The 17,848-nt window shown below is 48.7% G+C and overlaps 1 pseudogene; it reads right to left on the reverse strand.

Moving 5' to 3' along the window:
• Positions 1–3,804: 3,804 nt before the first annotated feature.
• Positions 3,805–17,848, reverse strand: part of LOC144172677 (nose resistant to fluoxetine protein 6-like) — a 250,733-nt pseudogene continuing 236,689 nt past the window's right edge.

Consider the following 17,848-nt stretch of genomic DNA (forward strand, 5'->3'; position numbering starts at 1 on the left):
CCGCACTGTAATCGGGGTGTGCGACTTTAGCCCTGAGCACCCTCCTCTCTTTCCGTCAACTACCCAACAAGAGCAATGGGAGATGCTGCTCTGCAGGCCCTCTCTACCTACCAAGCTTCAGCGGGTGGACAGAACACAGGCCGCCCGGACTGCATATGGGGCCCACACAAGAAGGAATCACTCCCCAGGGCTGCACTCTGGGCCGTTCAGAAATCTGAACAGAAGTATTTCTTTCTCCTCCTTCTCCTTCTCTGCCGCAAATCTCGTCGCCTCCGTCCGCGGCGCAGAGACGGAGAAGTCAGATCGTCTAACACCGGGTTGGAGCTTACTTTAATTTTATAAAAAAAGTCTCCACTCTTGTGCTACACCAATACAACTCAACAAAACACCGTTCATGCATCATGCATTGATTTAACCTTATCAAGAATATCTCTTTGAAGTAATAAATGGTGTGGTTAAGTGCATTTCACTTCTCTCTGGTTTTACTATTTGTAGAGCGATGTGAGTGAATATAAGTGACGTCGCATGGGTAATCGTTATGGGTGCCGTTTACAGCTTTGCTTTCCAACCACATTCACGGGGTGGATTGGCACGATTTTTTTAAGCAAAGGGAGCATCTTTAGATTTAGTCGCCAAGAGTCTGGGAGTACGTCAAGCGGAGTGACATACTGGGCTGCCCAGCCAATCTGGTGAAGCATGCGGTTACCCACCGCAGTTCTGAGTCGAACCTTCTGGTTAGAAAGAGGGCCTTTTATCAGCTCTTACACCGTGTTGTGGAGCCCCGTGCTAAGCAGCCTCTGTGTGGACGCACTCATGAGAAGACCAATGGCCTGCTCGACCGCCTTTGTAATCATTATATAAAGCATCTCTATGTCTTCCTTGTCGAGAAGAACACAGGGGGTTGGCGTAAGTGACTCTCGAGAGGGCAAAAGCTTCAATTAATCGAAAGGTACCGGATTCCTTAAGCCTCGCTTGTTGGTGGCAACTCGCCTGATCATGTGTATGATTTTATTAATGCTGTTTTTGAGGCGCTGCAAGGAGACGTCACTCGGTGTTAGCCTCGAGATGTAGGCCCAGGATCATGATGCTGCGGCTTGGAGTGATGGCCTGGCTATCAAGGAGTATTTGAATGTATTCCTTGATTTGGCGTGAGGGCGGACGACAAGGAGCTGTGATTTTTTACGTGAACACTGGAGGCCACAGGATTTAGCACATTGGCGTACTAGAAGTGAGATGCCATGCATTGGTGAGCTTCCTTTAATTTTTGTAACTCTTAGCACATGAGCAAGGTGCGCACAGGGCCGCTAGACGGGCGTGAGTGGTCGCGTGACGCTTTCACGTGGCATTTAGCGAGAACGCAGGGGGTAAACCCGTAGATGTGCTTGGTGAGTACACCACCTGCCTTCCCCGTCTTCGCGTGGGCTCGTAGCTAAATCGGTAAGACAACGGGCTCTCGCTTTGTTAGTCTATTAGTTCCAGGTTCGATTCCCGGCGGTGCCAGTAAATTCTTTTATTTGTTTGCTGGAGTTTTCTGGTGACACCAGCGGTCGCGAAAGAACCCTTGGGGGGTAGAGGTAAAAAGCTTTGCTTTAATATACGGCTTGCTTACGTGTTCGTGATCTAACGCTGACGCACAGGCATGCAAGCAGTTAGCCAGCACGCGTCGCACTGCGTCCAAGCAAGTATGACGATAAGGGCAGGTCAAACCTCCCATCTTGTGAAAGCCGTCTCCGAAGCTTCGGATAATTCTCGCGGGGAGAATGCTGGCGCCGAGAGGCGAAAACGAAAACAGACACCGGCGGCCTGCCGAGGGGCCAAGCCCGGAGCACGAAACACATGAAACCGCCACCGTCGCAGCGAACGCGGCCGGATGTTTATAACAACGAGTGAGAGCTTTGGAGTCTTGCTTGGGGCGTGTGTGTGCTCTTCGCCGAGGAGAGTCGCCCCATGCCTGCGACCGCGTCATACGTTTTCTCCCCGTGCTCTTCTGTCCTGATCCACTGTAACCTAAGTTTCCTCAAGAATTCTTTAATTCTCAAAACCTAGTTTCTCCTATTCGATGCGAGCACGCGTTGTACTCTGTTCAAGCAAGTATGACGATAAGGGCAGGTCGAACTTCCCATGCATGTTGGATGAAGCGTCTGTTTGAAAGTCCACTTCGTCGTAGCATATTGTTTACAAAGCGCAGCCCTGTGTTCCGCGCTGGCGGGACATCACGGTCTGGCGCGATCAGCCGTCGGCTCGTCGCTCGCCCGGTCCTTGCGGGTGCACCGCCTGTGTCGGTTTTCACCGTAGACGCGAGATCGCGTGGCGGAAAATCCGTCGTGGTAGTACGCCGTATCTTCGTCGGGCTGAACTTCGGAGACGCGGCGTCCACCGCCGCGCCGCCGCTGGGATGCCCTCGGCGTAATCGCTGAAATCGGCGCGCAGTATTCTTTCCTCCGTGGTGCGCACTTTTTATGATGCATAGTCTGCCAACTTTTTAAATGTCGATAACTAAGGCATGACAGAGAAAAAAACAAAACAAAGAAACAAAACCAAATCGAGACATGCGTTTTTTTTAGTTTTGTTAAGCTTGCTTCATTCATGTCACTGAACGCTGCGAGCAACCATTACACGAATTCTGATTCTTGCACGTTTAGAATGCGCGGCGGAAGTACTCGGGCGCTTTTTACACAAGTGCTTTATATGTATACGTATGCAAATAAAACATCGCTGATGAGTTGGTGTGCGTAAATGGTAGGAGTGCATCTCCATGCTTACTCCCGCACTGGACAAGAATGAAATTTCAATTTTACTCTTCGTACTGCAGAGAGGAGACGATGTGCAGCTTTACTCTTCACTGGTGCGGGAGCGGAACTGGGGCTGCACTCCACCGCGCACGAGAAGAGTACGCTGTCAGTTTTGCTCTTCCTCCTCATGGGAGAGAACATTGCATCCAACTCCCCGCAGCTTTCCAGGGGAGAGCGCCAACGCTTGCAGGAGTACAATGACTGTTGGACTCTTCAACTACTCCCCCGATTTCGTAGAGTGAAGGCGAAGCAAACGAGTGGCTAGATCGAGACATTGAAGTATGGGAAGTGAGGGCTGCTCTGCACGATCTCAACAGAAAATCCGCCGCTTGTCCTGACCGGGTTACGAATAGAGCGCTGAAAAATCTTAACGAAGCGGTCATCGAGAACCTCACGGCATACTTCAACAAATGCTGGCGAGCCCGGTCACTGCCCCGGCAATGGAAAGCTGCCAAGACCATCTTGATTCCCAAACCGGGCAAGCCACCCAACATTGAGAACCTCCGGCCGATCTCGCTTACATCCTGTTTGGGCAAAGCGTTGGAGCATGTTCTCATGAACAGGTGGCAGAAGTACCTGGAAGATTCCGGGCTTTACCCAAACACCACCATCGGGTTCCGAAACAAGCTCGGAACTCAGGACGCCATGATACAACTAAAAAATGAAATCCTCGATGACACTACCAACACGCAAGACAACCGAGCCATCTTGCAGACCTGCAGAGCGCTTTCGACAAAGCGAGGCACTCTGCAATCCTGGCCCAGGTGTCGCGGCTAAGCATGGGCAACAGAACATATGCGTACATCAAGGATTTCTTGACGGGGCGGACCACCAAGATCAACGCCGGGGACCTGCGGCTCAAAGAGAAGAAGCTCGGCAGTGTCGGGACCCCCCAGGCTCGGTCATCTCGCCATTACTTTTCAACCTTGTAATGATTGGGGTGGCCGAGCGGCTCTCGCGAGTCGCGGAGGTCGGACACACCATCTATGCCGATGACATAACGCTATGGGTCCTAGGTGGAAGCGACGGACACATCGAGGGTGCATTGCAAGAGGCTGTTGATGCTTTCGAGGAGCAGCTGGGCGGGTCCGGGCTCGTCTGCTCCCCAAGAAAGTCCCAGCTGTTGGTGATTCCACCGAAAGGGGCAGCTAGGAAGGCGCGCACGATCCTGCGAGAGAGCAAGAGAAAATCAAGATTAGGACGAGCGGCGGTCACACGATCTCGGAGGTAGAGAAGATCCGAGTGCTGGGTATGCAGATTGAGCGCAAACGAGTGAACAGCGAGACGGTGAACCGTCTTGCGGCCAAAGTCACCACGGCAATCCGCCTCATAAAGAGGGTGTCAAACAGAAAAGCAGGCATGAAGGAAGAAAGCCTCACCGTGCTAGTGCAATCCTTCGCTATAAGCCACGTTACGTACGTTGCTGCTTTCCACAACTGGAGGCAATGCGAGCGTACTAAGATCAACGCGCTCATACGCAAAGCGTACAAGGTAGCACTCGGACTTCTCGACTGCACAAGCACCGAAAAGTTCCTGGCCCTGGGAGTGCATAAGACCTTGGAAGGAATCGCCGAGGCGCAGAGGACCGCCTAGCTCGTGCGGCTATCGGAAACAAGAACGGGCAGACAAGTGCTGCGTGACCTAGGCCTGGAGCCAAAGGAAGGGGGGCCCGAGAATACAGACGTGCATGTACCAGAAGCAATTAGCAGACGGTTGCGGGTATGTCCTGGGCCAAGAAATATGAACCCCGAGTTCAACAAGGAGCGGCGGGCGGCGAGAGCCAAGGCGCTCATCGATCTCCATGCCAAAGACAGGGGTGCAGTGTTCGTGGTTGCGGCAGAGTATCCAGATGGCAGAAGAGCATTCGCCTCAGCAGTTGTAGGGGCAGCTACCGGTGCAACACGGACGGCGGCGAGCGTGCGGACTCGAGCGGAGCACCGAGCAGAGGAAGTGGCCATTGCCCTAGCCACCGCCGACCCGAGTGCACGACTGTGCTCTGTGATTCTAGGACGGCAGTGAAAAACTACGCCAGAGAAAGAGTGTGTGGTGAAGCCGCACGTGTGTTGCATGCGGTTGATCTCGCGAGTGAAAGTAGGTGTGTTGTGATTAAGTGATTTCCGGCGCGCATGGGCAGTGGTGTCTCGGATCGCGGCAACGCAAACCACAACGAGACGGCGAACGCGGCGAGGCGAGGACTAACCAACCATGCCGCTGCTACTGCGGTCGACCCGACGTGGTTGTGGGAAACCAAGGACAGGATGACCTCTTACAATGAAATCTTGAAGTGGTACAGACTAGATAGAAGGACTATGCCCTCATCCGGGCTTGACCCGTGAGGAAGCAGTAATATATCGACAACTACAGACAGGTTCGTTACTCACCCCGGTGCTGATGAAGCACATATGTCCGAGTGTTTATGTAAGTGACCTTTGTTGTGTATGCCGAAAGGAGAGAGCCACTGCGGCTCACATCCTTTGGGACTGTGCCAAGAACCCGCACCAAGCTACAACGATGACAACGATCCCGCCGCGGCTCTAGGCCGCAATGCGTTGCTACGATCAAGAAGTCCAAGCCCAGGCCATCCAGCAGATCTCGGCAGCCCTCGAAAGTCAACGACCGAGTGAAACCGGAGGGAGGCTGCCACCCCAAAACAGGGGCAGCTGGCGCAGTCGACCAAAGGGAGTAGTGAGGCCGCGGCCGGAGTAGAGGCGCCGACAGCCGGGAAGACGTAATGGCCGCGTCACGGCGACGCCTTCCTTACATGGGACGGCTAATCGTTCTGCAGGCATTTTTAATAAAGTTGCTTCGCTCGCTCGCAGTACGTGTTACGTTCTAGCGCGAGACGTTAACGAGTGTCCCGGTGTTTTAGTACCATGACTACATGAGACGATGGTTACGACGATGATAGACGGCGATAGCCCGAGCCCCTAAGGGGCTTCGCCCCTAAAAAAATGTTAGTAGAAACATACCAGATGACTTCTTATTGGAAGGTCATTGTAGGGCTGCTGAAGTCTTTGGTCATGTCAGCGGAGGGGAGATGGGGAGGTGAGAGACACGCGCTTTGAGGCTGCGCATATACGGGTCAAACATTGCCACCCCCGCTTCTCTTTGGGGCCACCACAGTAATGGCCTTTTGGGGAGCGCGGCTGCCGTTCAAGGCGCTTCGAAAGGACGTGCCCAATTACAGCATCAAAGAGCCATTTTTCCGGAGTTGCGTGCCTCGTTGCCAGCGGGTTACGCATACAGCGCTTAAGCCCGAGCGGCGACTTTTATAAGCGCTGCGACGCCTATTGGCCGCCGCCCGAAGCATGAGAAACTTGTTTCTCCGATGTTTACGCATTTTCGTGCGTCCGCTACGTCTGGGAGAGGAGACGAACGGCGGGAATTCTATTGGGCACGTTTGGCTCCACCATTGGTTGTTTCGAGAGGTTGGCCTGACCAATCGACTCTGCTGCGTGGCGTGCAATGGGCGCGAGGAATCAAACTCCCGCGCAGGATAGCGAGCAGCAGACTTGGCTGGAATCTTTAAAAGCATTGGAAAATCAGCGAGCCTCCGTGCTTAGTGCACGTAAAACTTCGCTGTCTAGGGTGTAACTAAGGGTCGATCGCTAAGGTTGGACACCTAGGACGTAACCCAGTCAGTCAGTCGCCAAGGCCGCAAGGTTTTCTCATACCTTTAGTAAATATGCGTGTGTAATTGTTTGTCACCATCCCGTCATCATCTCATCTCTTCGGATTCTTCAACACATCCGAGTTCTTGAGGCGAATGTTTTCTTCCCCACCACAACGAACCTACAAACCTACCAAGGTTTTAATGTCATTTCACTAGCAATGGCAACGGGACCTATGTGGCCGCTGAACTTCGCCGAGGAAAACGTCCACGCATGCAGGAATAGGCGGCAATATTCTTCCTGCTCTTCTCATATCTCTTTGAGCGCAATAAACGTAAACAGCAAGACTCTTGTCTTTACGTCGCGTGCGAGCGTTTTCGACCTGTGCGAGCGTTTTGCCCTTTCCAGCTCGCCGCAATGGCTGTGGCAATATTGCACTACTGAGCGCTATGTAACGGGTTCGATTTCCTGGCTCGCAGGTCCTTTGATAAAGGCTATTCATAGCCCTCCCGTGTCCCGTGTTCGAGGCGCCACCTTAGCGCAAAATACCACTGCACGGGATTTCCTTCCCGCCGCGTGGCGCTATCAAGGATGGATATTCCCCATATCTGAATTCTCCCGGCTTGTATTAGCCCTCACCACGGTAAGTGCGAGGGGTTGGTTGGAACAGTGGCAGAACCAAGACAGGGGTTGGCAAGATAGAAGCAGCCGCAGCAGCTGCTCAGGAAGGAGGCGGATTAGAGGTGGTAACACACACTGTCTCCCTTTATTACAACAAACACACTCGCACGCGGGACATTACACTTGGACGAGGGACAGTTCTGGGACCTGTTGGGGTGAAGGTTGTGGGGCAGCTCTTGTGTCTCAGTGCTTCTTGCGGCGGCCGCCTCGCTTGGGTGGCTTGCCTCCACTTTCCTTGGTGGGCGGCGCGGGAACAGGATCCGGTCCAGCCGGCTCACGGGGGCCTCGCACGCGATGAATGCGCCGGCGCTCAGTAAGAATGACCATGTGAGTCCTGAAAAGAATAGCGTGACCTGCGCACCAAAAAAGAATGGTTAGGGCCACAATGCAGAATACCAGGGCGTGCCAGTTACCCCGAACCCATACAATAAGCGGTGCGAGGTTGGGCATTTTATTGCCACTCCAAAGTTACGAGGGACGTCTGAAACACTGGATTCAGCTGTTTTGCTATGTATACGTGCAACACCTTGCGCAACCAGTTAATTTTAAGCGCAGAGCACTTCATGGGCTCGCCTTGTCGTAGCTCGCTAACGGTCGATGCGACTGCCGGAATCAGGCGGCGCACCGAGATAACGGACCCAAGTAGAGCCTGATGTAACGTCGTCAGGGGGTCACGCTGAGGCTTCAAAAACCACGCGGTTTAAATAGTCATAACCATTAAAATCTCGTGAACCGCTGGCGCTTGTCATACATCTCCCCGTTGGTTAGCGCAAAATAAAACTGCCGGTACATTTCATACAAAATTTGTGTATAACCGGCAGCCCCCGCGTTCATTTAGTTAGGAACGCTCGTTGGGTTGGTGTTTACGATAAGTAAGCGAAAAAAGCGTCCGCGAAAAAAAAAAAAATAGCGCGTTCGAAATTACGCAAAAAGGCTCCAGCCACGCAAGAAAAAAATTACGCGTTTGAAATGCCACAAAAGCTCCAGCCGCGCAAGAAAAAAATGGCGCGGTCGAAATGATGCAGAAAAGCTCCAGCCGCGCGCGTTCGAAATAACACAAAACAGCGCCAGCGTACAAAATTAAAGCAAGACCAAAAACAGAAATCCCGCTGGCGCAGTTTCAGGCAGGGGGCGCGCGAGCACTGCGAAGGCGGGAAATTTGAAATGCATTGGGCGGTAGCAGTGAGCGGATAACGGCGCTGCAGCCCATTATGGCGACTCACTGCTCTGCCCTTCCGACAGCTTTCACATTGGGTGGAACCGCTTTGTTGGAACAGCGTTGTTAGCGTAAGCATTGTCGAGGCATGTCGAGGCGAGCGCTGCGGGAGGTTCCAGTTTGAACCCATTCCCATTTCGCCCTTCCCGTTTGTTCCGTTTCGTTTCAACCCGGCGCAAAACGACCTTCCCGTTTCGCCCTTTCCCACTTGGCCCGTTCCCGTTTGAACCCATTACCATTTCAACCTTCCCGTTTGTTCCTTTCCATTTCAACCCGGGGCGAAAGAACCTTCCGCTTTCGTATTTTCCTATTTAGTCCGTTCCCAGAATAACGTACCCAGTTTATGAAACGTTATTAAAACATTTCCATATTGTTTTTCATTTGGTTACAATTCAAGTCATACCACTTAACAAATATTTTAATCTTGTAAATTAACAAAGCCTAACAAACAAATTAACGATTAACAAATTAACAAATTAACAAACAAATCTTTTAAATTAACACACCACTAAAAAATTAACAACAAATTAACAAACATGTTGCTTATGAAAACGAAAACAGCAAAATACCTAAATGCCCTTAACTAAATGTATTTAGGTCGCGAGGGTCGCCTGCGTCTGCCCTCGTTTGCACTTGTTCGGTCGACTGACTCGTCTCTAACTTCTTTAGATCCGCCCTCAAAACACCAGGCCCTTGAGTTTTATTACATTAAAAGGACGCCATCATGGCCGTGTCCCGAAAGAGTGTGAGGAGGAACTACTAACACACACGATCAACCAAAGGTTTATACACAAACATATATTTTATTCACGCTCTAGAGCTAACTTTAACTCAAGCTTCAAGATATTCCTCGAAGGACGAGTAAATAACTAATAAAAACAAATATTTGAACCCCCCCCCCCCTCCAGAAAAGTCAACAAATGTTAAAAGTGAACCAAATAAATAAAAACTATCTCATACTCCGTTACCAAAAATTGTAAAATCAAAAAGCCCAGAAAAGCGCCGCGGAAGCACAAATAAAAAATCGAAAAAACACTCTCACTTTGAAAGAAATCGTATTTGGTGGGCTAACACATTTAATCGTTATAATAGCACAAGTGTACATCAATGTCGAAAAGAAACAGATGAAAACTATAAAAGATAAAAAGCTATATAAAAATAAAGTAACCCTATGTATCTGGATACATATGTCACATCTGGCTATAAAAAATCGCAGTCATGAGAAGTGGCGAAAATTATGAACTTAGCTTTGCGTTTTAGTGATTCTGTTTATTCCCGTCACTCTAGTATACTCAATGTGCATAATAGAACAAACCTTCAGAAACTTAAGCAGCGCAGAGTCGTCTCTAGCCTAAATTTTTTTTACTACAGAAACTTAAAATTGTCGCGGGAATACTACCTCCAAGGGCCTTTCAGACGTTTAGCGAGAAGACATCATAGTAAGAATATTAGGCAGCCAATCAGCTGAATTAGTATTCGAAAGTTCTCTTTGTTTCATCGTGCAATTTCTTACTGGAATAAGTTACCTGAACGAACAGGAACTCGGTATCGTTAGAAGAATTTTCCCCGCGTATTGGAAATGTGTGTTCTGGTTGAATAGTGGTGTTTTAAAATTGGATACATTACGAATGCATACCGTTGTTCGGACCCCTTTGCGTTCGGAGCTCTTTGCATCTATTACATATTTATGTCTTTTACATATTTGTGTGGGGCGTTTTTAAACTACGCCAATCAATACTGATGTGTTTTTATGTTCACTCCTGCATGAGCCCGACCAGGCCGTAAAGTATCGGTAAATAAATAAAAAATCTGCCCATTACTCACGCAGGAAAGGCATTAGTAGCCAATTCTCAGATTTATGCACATGTTTTTGCCTTTTTTAAAGTCTCTCCTACGGACATCTTTGATCTAGATCTCTCGAACCCGAAGACAAAGCTACGCTCCAAACAATGAGCATACGAGAGGCTGATAAATAAATTTCTGCCGCACGTACAAACACCAACTTCAGAAAAATCCAATGCGTGCATTACTCAAGGTATTTGGGTATCTTTCTAGTACACTTTCGCCGCTACAAATTTTGTGTCAAAAGGGCAGTGTCGGCCTAAGGCATTCAGAAACTTTTATCCGCCGGAAATATCGGTCGATTCCGGAAAATTTCCTGCATACAAGTTTTCAGTGCATGACCCATTGCTTGTAAGCACATTTTGGAGAACAGTTTCGAAGACGGTAACGCATATTTTCTGAAATACAAATGGGTTGGAACGATGCGGGTTCAAATGAGAAGGGCGCTTTGGGAGCGGGTTGTAACGGGAAGTGCGTTTTGGGAAGGGGCTGAAACAGGACGCGCCCAAGCGGGAAGCTCGTTTTGGGAACGGGCGCACACGGGACGGGTCAAGCGGGAAGGGCGTTTCGGGAATGGGTTCAAACGGGGAGGCCTCTATCTTTTCGCGTAGCCCGTGCATTGACTCTAGCACTACGTCCCGTGTCGGCTTGATCTGAAACGCCATCCAGGAACTACATATGGCAACAGCGTTGCTTCTAACAGCAATATTGGCATCCTGCCTCCCTAGCACCTATGCATTGACGCTGAACCAGTCCGCAGCAAGAAAGGGTGGCGCCCCGGGGCATCACCGCGCCGTATTTTGTGTACCGCGCATGTTTTTCGAAAAAAAAAAAAAAACACGAAGTGTTCAGGGTGTGTAGCGCCGCACCACGAAAAGCTGTAGCGGGTGTTTTCGGGGTCATTGCACAATATATGAATTGCGATATACCTGCACAAAAGTACGCTGAAAAGTAGAAATGCGTTTATTTTGCAGATACAAGGCGTTATGCTAAAAGCGTCACACGTTCGAATAACGGGTTTTGCGGAGCACCGCTACATCTGGGCTGCAATTCGCGCAGTTATGGAGTTTATTAGACCCCTGGCACTATTGATTTCCGAAATTTCCGGGGTAACTGCTGGATTGCTCGGCACCTTTGTGATTAAACAATATTCACTTAAATCTGTAGACCGGGAGATGTCGTCCACACCCGCGTGAACGAGGGTTGGGGGGAGGCAAAATCCACATGTCTTCTAACTCCCAGTCCAGGTTATGCGAAACCCCTCACCACCCACATGCCACATAGACCTGCCGTATTTCGGCAGCAGGGCCGGAAATCCGTGAGTGGGAAAAGCGCGCTGAAAAAAAAAGTGGGACTCACCACCACGAAGTGGCTGAAGTAGATTCGTTCCCTGGACGTGCTGAACCAGATGAGAAAGAACACCGAGTGAACCAGGTAGGCGCCGTAGCACAGCCTCCCGAGAAGTACGAAGGGTGGTGAAGACAGGAAGAAGCAAGCGAAGCCTGCGAGGAACACGGGCTGGCATGAAGTTGCTTCATGGCGGGTGTAGCTGCATTCGATTGATACAAAAAGGTACAACACACGAAGTACAAAGTAACATGCACACTGTTGTTAAGGCGAAAGAGCCACACTGCTTTCTCGCCCTTGGCTCGACGCCGAAATGTCTAGGGGTGTCGCAGTCCCGCGTCAATCCCGCAGTAGGCAATTTCGGCACAAATTTTAAGTTGCAGGCACTGAGCCGAACCCTTAAGCAAAGCAGTTCCCGGGTGAACCACGGAGAAAGCGTATGACCGCGGCCCTGCGCTTCCCCACAACGTGGTTAATTATTGCGACCAGAGCGAAGAAACAACCAATTACGGTGGCCTGCGTGTGATGTCACAGTGCACAGAATATTTTCTCGTTAAATCATATCTTACAGTTAACTGTCAACTTTCTTCCACTTTACGCAGCGATTGGCCAATCCGGGTGAGTTTTGGGGAGGGTAAAAGTGAGTGAGCGCAGAATTAAACATGGTGACCTGTCCAGACCTCTTGGGGCTAGTGCGATGCTAATGCATCAGAACTATTTCTAAGGCAATATGGCGCGCTTTCTTTACGCCCACGATTGTTCGCCTACGGGAGCGTAAGACGGCCTACACTGAAGTGCATAAACAAGGGGGGAAAAACGACTAAGAGCCCACGGTGCTGCTTTTAAGATTATTCGTGGTTAATTATCTTGGCCCAAATAATTCCGCCGATGCTTAGTTAACCCCAGCCATTTATGCTGAAGGTTCATACCTTCCCCCTTTACGCCTTTTTTCCCCTCGCACACACAGACACAGTTTAAGAATAAAAAAAGGCTGGCGCTCTCGCTAAACCTTTTCCACTGGGGTATATGCTTCACGCTTTACCCGTGCGCGCCATCATTTCCAGTAGCTTGCGATCAACAGAGCGAACCCGTCTAATTGCGTGGTCCACCATAAAATTTGGCCATAAACTGGGATTTGCGTTGGGATCATGCGCAATGCGATACGTCGTACTAGCACTGGGTAACGTCAAAGCGGAAGTGTCCCTTTTGAATCGAACCATGCGCGGGGGTTCAAATTTGCCCTCTAACCCCCGCGTAATGCCAGCTAATGGTCGTTACGGCGCACTGGAACGAAGCCAACGCACGGAGAAACGCGAAGACCAAACGTATTGCCCCTCAGGCAACTTCCCACTGAGGTTCACCGAGGTCGATAGCTAGTGCTTTTATTTTGATACCTTAAAAGATAACGACAAATAACCTTGCTGGCAGCTTGTCGTTCATGTGATTAAAAAGCCGCTTTGAAACACGCAATCCTATCGAGCCTGGAAGCTGAGAGAGAAAATGTCTCCCGCAATGCGCTAACTTCCTGGACCACGCGTATTGGCGATGTGAGGATAAATCTCACGTAGCCAAACGTCTCAAAAGTTTGATACTTAATTACGCAGGATACATGTGTCAATTTTGTTTCACAGCTATAAACATACAACCGGACCTGTAAGTGTGTAGCCGGCTGAGCTAAATGTCATCAATTTTATGTACTATTTAACCTTTATGAATTTAATAAGGCTCCATCACCAAAGATTAGGCTAGTTGGTACACTAATTGAACAAAATTTTACAGCGCGAAAAAAGGACGAAAGACGAAGAGTGGTGACACTCTATAAATCGTGCCTTCACTTTCGTTTTTCTGTTGTTTTCTAATGTTTTCTTCTTTACGTGCAGTGCCTGCCGTTTTCCAGGCTTGTTCGCTCAAATCGGCATATGTGTGAATACGTAAATTGTGTATGCGTGTGTGGTTTTTCGAAAAAAAATATTAGGAAGCAGCGGTTGTCCGCGTCACCACTCGTCGCCTTTCTTTTTTTCGCGTTGTTAACGTTCGTTACATAACACATTCGTTATAACTTAGACTTCAGGCTAGGAATAGATTTTTCCTCAACTTTAAAAGCTGGACAACATGTAGCGAATGTAGCGTGCGGAGCCGGCTCAGTCTACCCGTACAATTTACAAACGGATTGGTGTGCTACGCCATAACTCACCCCAGTAAACGGGCCCTCAGCGATCAACGGTGCGGGTCCAGACTATGAAGGCACACATACCGTTCTAACCTCTATAAGACAAGGCACACATGCCGTTCTAACTTCTATAAGACAGCACGCAATTCCAGCAGCACGTGTGCATTTTTGAGGGTTTAGCCGATATCCCCGTCTTCAGTCTGCCTAAGTTGTAAATTCACCACTACAAGACAAAGCGCGAATGTTGACAAGGCGAACAATTAGACACAAGACGTCGTTAAGCGGACGGGGCGCTCATTTCGGAGGTGAATCGTGATGAACGGGAACCAACAGATTCGTTCGGTAACATTGCGTGGGCGTGCCACATTACACACGAATATATAGCAGATAGAAGAGTCGGGGAATAGTGCAAACCTACACACGCACTGGTGAAATATCGGGCTTTCGTTGCTTGCGTGATACTTCCTCAAGTAGAGTGCAAGCTTTGTACGAGTGGCAGCACGCAGAAGTGGACTTGTGAATTACCTACCAGGCGCAACAAGGTCCAGAATCGATATTGCGTTCCCGCTCGGGATTGAGGGACAGCGAATATCTAGCTGATTTTGCCTATACGGACACTGTAAGGTGCAGCGTAATCGCCTAGTTACACGGTCTCTTTTGTCAAGTTCGTTCCGCAATACGGGACCATACATGCCCTACGGATAGCTATAAAGATTAATTATTGCCATTGGCTTCGTTTGAATTAACACAGGCTGAATTACCACAGGCTGGCATATGTTGCAGTGCCTTACCGGACACTCGGTACACTACCTACGTCGTCTGTTCCCAGTTCTCGGGTGTAGCCTTAAAAGCAAGTCTGACAGGCGTTCCACAGCATTACAGAACATCACTCACCGGCCCTGCAAGTTGAAAATGCGTACATAACCCAAGAGGCGCACAGGGACCAAAGGATGCGGTCCAGAAACGCCACTACCAGGGTTGCTGCCACGCCTGCCGGAACGCTGTCTTGATACCAAGGAATCTTCAAAAAGATACATGTTGCGCCGCTCACGGTGGCGGTCACCCACGCCGTCACCTGCATTGACTGGTCGCCACATACGCCAAAGAAGCAAACATCACGAAATGAACATCTTTTCGATGCGCTACAAACGTCAATGCGTTCTCTATATCCGCATATGGTGCCCGCGGAAGTTATTTCGTGCGAGAACGTGTCTCACATCTCCAGTGTTTGCCCGTGCATACGAACTGAATTGAGTAAGATTTTTCGAACGTTATAAGAGAACACTTTCCCGCGACACTTACTACCACCAGAGAACAGTGGTATAATGTAGAAGCGAGAAATTGGGGTTTCCCACATAGCCTGGGCTGTGGGACGAGTAGCTCCGGATTAATTTGCACTAAGTGGGACACATTGCACATGTGAGGACTTATAAATACATTGAATGTAGCGGGCGCGTTCTAATATGAAATGTTGCCGCCGACAACTGCGTAAAAAACGACGAAACCATTCCACTACACTTCATCTTCGGTTTTCGGGCCAGACAATTTTAATAGCGCCCCGGTTGAAAAGCGCCACCCCTCCCCCACCCTCTACCCCGCAGCCGCCGCCATTGTATTCGCATGCGGGAACGAGAAGCATTGGCCTATGGCATCATGGCGTTTGCTGTGTGCACCCACCGTAAAGCATTTTTTTATCGAAACCGAAATCGCCATTAACAGCAATGTCAAAAGGCCTAAAATTTCCTCGGCGAGAAATCCGAAACCCCTTTGCTTTTCGAAGGAATGTACCCGAGGCGCCTTGACGCACCTGCCCTCCTTTCGCAGTCTGCACTCTGGGTGCAGCCTGCACATACAGGCTGCACCCAGGGAGCCTGTATGTTACGTCAAATATATGTTCTTCGCCTTCATTGATTTCGCGTCGGTGCTGGGCGTAGAGAAAACCACCGCAAATGCGCGCATTGGACCAAGAGACAATAACCAGCGGCGTACATTCAGTGACAACGCATATTAACACTACAGTGTGCACGCAGCCCCTTTTCAGTTCTTCGGCAAGTCAGCACTGCTAGCGATGTCGGAAACCATGAAATATGTTTTTCGCCGTACGTTAAAATCATTAAGATTACTGCCATGCAACGCTCAATACAGATAAGGCACATATGGTGCACCGTATATCACACATTTAAGTTTCTCCCAATTGAAACTTCGGAGCACAGTTTAATCACACTGCACTCCCCTTCATGCCCTGGGGGAAAATTGGATGAGGCGACCCTCGACGTACGCGCGAGTGCGAGTTAGGAGGTAGACTCCAGAAAGTACGACTCGCGTACGATTGCCTGTTTTACAAAGAAATTAACAATGGAAACGATTCCAAAATTCTTAATGACGCCCTCAAAATTGTAGAACACTGGTGTGAAACTTCAAAAAAGAAAATCATTAAAGAAAAAAACTTGTTTTTCGAGTCACAAATAAAAAAAACATGTTATTGCCTGTACCTACAGCCTGGGATCCTGTACACTTGCCGCAGTGAATAGTCTTAAATACTTAGGATTACTCCTATTTCTAGTGATCTTAATTGGAAGGAACATGTAAAAAAGGTTTGTTCGACTGCAGAAATTAAACTACGATTTTTGCGTAGGAAGCTTCAGCTCGCTTCGAAGGACGTCAAATTAACTGCCTATCTGTACCTGGTCAGACCGGCATTAGAATATGCTAGTGTCGTATGGGATTCTTGTGAAACAGGGCTAATCAATATGCTTGAAAGAGTCCAACGAAGAGCAGCCCGATTTATTTTGTCTCGTTACTGGCAAACCGATTCCGTTACTGAAATGTTGCAATTACTTAAGTTACCCTCCCTAGCAGAACGACGCCGCCTAGCTAGACTAAGGTTTCTTTTCTTACTCTGGGAAAATCACTTTAAAATAGACACCTCTCAATACTCAGTACCACTACGAGGCAGAACCCTAAGACGTACACATGAACATACTTTCCGGATCTCTCATCTACACATTAATGCATACGCCAACTCATTTTTCCCCCGAACAATAAAAGAATGGAATGCACTACAAACAACCGTTATCCAGAGTGGCTCTGTAACACAGTTTGAGTACAAACTGAAGCAAGTGATGTCCTAAACAAAAAGTGCATTGTGAAAAAAAAAGAAAATCTACCAAACCGGTTGTGTTCGTTTGCTTACAGATATTACTGTTAGGTGTGTTCTGTTGTACTTCTGCGGTGTTAAACCCATACATTTTTCAAGTGCCAATACTGATGTATAGTTTGTGTACACTCTGTATAATGTACTTCCTTGTTCTTCGATTTGTGCTGTAACCCCACCCCTGTAACGGCCTCCGGGCCAACAGTATGCCTAAATAAATAAATAAATAAATAAATAAATAAATAAATAGAGAGAGAGAGATAGATGTAACTTTATTAGGGAAAGGGCTGGCTCAGAGGCCTATAGGAATTGTAGGGCGGAAAAGGAAGGAGTAAAATTAGGTCCAGCTCAGAATGTCAGCCCAGAATAAATAAAATAAATAAATAAAATAAATAAATAAATAAATAAATAAATAAATAACTAAATAAATAAATAAATAAATAAATAAATAAATAAATAAATAAATAAATAAACAAATAAATAAATAAACTGTACGGGCGTCTGTGCGCTGCGACAATCGTGGGCGCCTTCAGAGTAGCTAGCGCCGCGAAGACGTTTTATATGAGGCCGCCGTTTATATCAGGCCACCCTATTCAAGGGCTTTATATATAAAAACTGCATCCTGAATTACGTTTATCGGGACTCTCAATCCCAGAACAATTAAATGTAGTGCGCCTATCAGCATCACATTGTACCAACGCGCTTAAACAGCAACTCTTGCATTGCCGTTCGCCGATCACTGACAGCGTCACCCTATAGAAGGAAAACAGGATAAGCGTGAGAACTGGTCATCGCGCTGCCATAGTAATCGCGGAAACTGTTGCTCTTACCCGCGCTGAAGCCTAGTTAACGTCACTGTCATTTCATATATGCGGTGGTGGGCCAGGCCACCACTGAACGAAATGCTAATTAGATGCTACTTTTCGCCTTAACCACCAACTTAATTGACTCAGCGTAAAGTCATGATACATCTTTTCGGAACGCGGGACCAAAAACAGCCCCCCCCCCCCCCCCCCCCCTCTTCCTTCACATTAT

Source organism: Haemaphysalis longicornis, unplaced genomic scaffold (genome assembly GCF_048455015.1).
Source record: "Haemaphysalis longicornis isolate Haplotype H1 unplaced genomic scaffold, Haemaphysalis longicornis Haplotype H1 scaffold_25, whole genome shotgun sequence".
In the NCBI taxonomy this organism is placed as follows: Eukaryota; Metazoa; Arthropoda; class Arachnida; order Ixodida; family Ixodidae; genus Haemaphysalis; species Haemaphysalis longicornis.